This window comes from Eurypyga helias, unplaced genomic scaffold (assembly GCF_000690775.1).
Source record: "Eurypyga helias isolate BGI_N326 unplaced genomic scaffold, ASM69077v1 scaffold23523, whole genome shotgun sequence".
In the NCBI taxonomy this organism is placed as follows: domain Eukaryota; kingdom Metazoa; phylum Chordata; class Aves; order Eurypygiformes; family Eurypygidae; genus Eurypyga; species Eurypyga helias.
In genome coordinates, this window is record NW_010242161.1 from 3,036 (window position 1) to 6,749 (window position 3,714).

A 3,714-nucleotide genomic window follows, 5' to 3' on the forward strand; every position below is an offset into this window, starting at 1 on the left:
ACTGAAATGTCTTCTCGGGGCAATCTAGACTGTGCTGTTAGCCAGCAATTGCTCATTGGTGGAGTTTTTCACAGGAAGGTTACTCTTTAAAATCTACAGGGCAATTCTTATTCCTCATAGAGTAATCTTCCTACGGTTAGAATACGCACTCATGCCCATGAATATTCAGGGTATGTAGGAGGAGATTACTGCACCTGACATTTACTTGGCAGACCTCAGAGATAGGCTCTCTCCATGGATCTTACAGGTCCAAGTAACAAGGACATATTCTCAAAATGCATGCATAGGCTAAAATTGGTCACTGTTTGCATAAAACATGCAATATGTTGGCAGATGCTGTAACTCTATATGCAAATAACAACGTAAGTATGAAACTTCGATTGCTTATGCGCGTTTCCACTTGAGCATATTGTATGTTTCTGAATACATCATTTCATTTTTTCCACATTATTTTAAAAACTAATCAGTGTTCTTATCATATTCCTTACATGTCCATGTAATTATTATTAGAACATCAAAGTGGCATTAGTTAATTTCACAGAGCAGCGAGAAGGGTGACCACTTCACTTGCATTTGTTTGTGCACATTTCCCAGAATTATTTAAATGTGTATGTTGGGATGTTTAGCCATTTCCCTTGGTTTTGATTGCCTTAATACAACTGAGATGCTAGAGAAGTTAACATGCTCCCTAGAAAGTCTCTCTTCGCTTTAGTTAATGATGTTAAACATCAACGACAGTTGTTACACAGTACAATGTTTTTTCCTTAGCAGGTGGGAAATGGCAGAGCCAGTGAGGAGAGGCCACCTGGGAGTGTGAAATAATGTAATGCAAATAAGTGGAACACCCCTCTTAAGCAAAATTAATCGATCTTATTGTCAAGAACAAAAGACATGGGCTACTGCTTCAGTCTTCTGAAGTTATTCATAGGTTGGGAAAGAAAGGCAGGGAGACTGAAGGAAACAACGATGAACACAAAGCAGATATTTAAAGCAGCGACACCAAATGAATGCACCATCATGCTGAGAAGTTGCGAGTAGCAGGAAAAAATGAAGATGTATTTGTTAGAACTGTACTGTTGATGAAACTTATTGCATCTGGCTCTATGAATCCTGAGATCACAATATCTGGACATCACAGATCGAGCTTCACTCAAAATTACTCCTTGACAGTAATCTACAGATGACCTACCAAGAGTTATGAATAGTATATAGCTCCTTAAACTGATGTGTAATCAATCTACAGCTTGACTTACAAACAGCACCACAGAAACACAGGTACATCACAAAATAAGCACCAATACTCACACAATGCATCCTCTTTGCTTTAACAGCACAATCAGAAATACTACTAGATCACTTAAATTCCTATTGCCTACAATTCAGAAACTAAACACAGCAAAGAAACTAATGTGCAAACATGACGCGGTAACTTGTGTTTTCCACTTTGAAAGAGGCTTCTCGATTTTCTGGTAACACAGTCTTTTGTCACAGCACCATGGCAGAATCTGCTCGGGAATACACTTTTTCAGTCTATTAGGGCCCGATTCGGAAGCAGGAGGAGAGAGCATCCAGCTGAGAACATCTAGCCAAGGTCACACGACTGACTTCTTGAAGCAGTAAGGAGAGAACGCAAAGGACCAGATTTTTTTATTGCACGGAAAAGTGCTGACAACCCTGCTCAGGTTGCTTTCCTGTCAATGGCTTAAAAGCAACAATTAAAGGTTGCAACAGCATATATAGTACAAAGGGAAAAAAGCAGACAGACGATTAAGAGGAAGGAAAAGATGAAAAAACCCTGCTCGTTTAATGGTTGGCATTTTCAGAAGAGCCCCGGGGTATAGTTACACCATGTTCAGTAGCTGTGACTACAGCACGTCTGGTAGCCACCTTAACCCAGCTAGGTCAGGTAAGAAAAGCCACAGAGCTCTAAGAATGAGCTCAAACTGCCATGTCTGATGAAACAGATGAATAATTATGTTCCAGGACTGTCCAAGACGTATCCCATGAGACTGGATGTTTATGTTGCTGTTACTGATCTTCAGCATCAGTAAACAAAGTTTGCCTGCTGCCCTTGCCAAGTCAGTGCCCAGCTCGCGCAACTTGCAGAGGATGTTTGGGACCTCGATCTTGAAAACTGGGTGGTTGCACGGGTTTTCTCATTGTGTCAAAGAGACACTGCAAGAAAACCACCAGGGAATTGACACTGAGCTCTTAATGCATACTTCCTGCCGTTTATGAAGAATTATATTAAAAGGTAAATGCAAGCATGATCATTAAGCGTATTGGACTGATTTTGTGTACACCTATCATGGTAAATATTAGCATATATAGGGTATATGCTACAACATCAGCATTCGTGACTTGGTTAGGATCTAAGTTACTGTACTGATTTATTGTGCTCTACATTTACCGAGGTTTTGGCAAAGATTTTCTTCTTCAAGCGTCTCCTGAGAAATAGCTAACTGGAAACAAGTAAATATTGTGGCCCAGGGATAATTAAACAGTAGGCACTGGGGACAACATCTGAAGGTCGTGATTACTATGCTGATAGGTGTAAGGCTTCAGTTTAGAGTTGTTAGGGGTTTTTTTTTTGCCTGTGCAGTTATCAAAACACTAGGCCATTTTGTTTTGTGTTTGCATCTCTAAATAAAGTGATTGGCAATAAATGTAGGATTGCAACAGCTTGAGTCCAAAGCATGGCAAAACTTTCTCCGTCTTAGAGTAGGACAGAAGGCAGTTACAGTAGCTATCTAAATGCTGTGGCACAAATGTTGTTACTTGAACGTTTTAAGCTGAGTGACATTACTCTGCAGTAACTCTTGAGGCTGAAAAGCTACTGAGCACAGGGGGAAAGTGGACAGGCCAAGTTTTACCGTCCTTAAACATTTGTTTAAAAGGCTGCGGTTACGAAATATATTCATGACACCTGCATTACACGAAGCAACCGGAGAAGGGTCCTAACGGACTTAAGATCTGCACTACTGACAACTGACTGCTCTGATTGAACAGGAGCATTTAAACAAGCTGGGCAGGGTATGCGCTCCTCTCCAATGACTTTCTGATTTATCCCCTTGCAAAATACATTCTCCTATGGGTACGCATCTCGCTGCTCAGAGTAACGAAGTAAATGGCATTAACGGCTTTCTTAAAAGACCCTTTATCCCACCAGTAATAGACATATGTGCCACAGTTGGCTGGCCAGAGTTAAACCATGACAACATGACAACTGTATGTTGAATTTTAACATTTCCATTCACCAAAAAATCCCTAAATTCTTGACAAACTGATGAAGAACTGGATCGATTTATTCACCAATGAAATATGGTTACTTCTATGATTAAGTAATTAATTAGAGCTGCACAGTGTGAGACAAAATAGCAGAAATCCTAATCTGCAGCTCATAATAATGCAAGCCATCTCATTAAAATAACAGTGGCAAAAGTGGAAATGGGATTACTCTATTAAAATACGGAAGGATTGCAAGACCTGGCTCCAACTTACAGCCTGATCGAGGCCCACTGAAATTAAATGGGAACTTTAATCCCTTAGGCATTAAAAATAAAGAAACTATAACCTCCTCCAGCTGAGAATGCAGGAAGAGAGACTGCACTGATTGGCAGTGCACGCAGGTCAGCTTTTTCACCCTAACTGCAATTTTTGACATACTGGTCTTCCCAATCTGTCTTTAAAGGTAATTGCATTATATTATTCTAA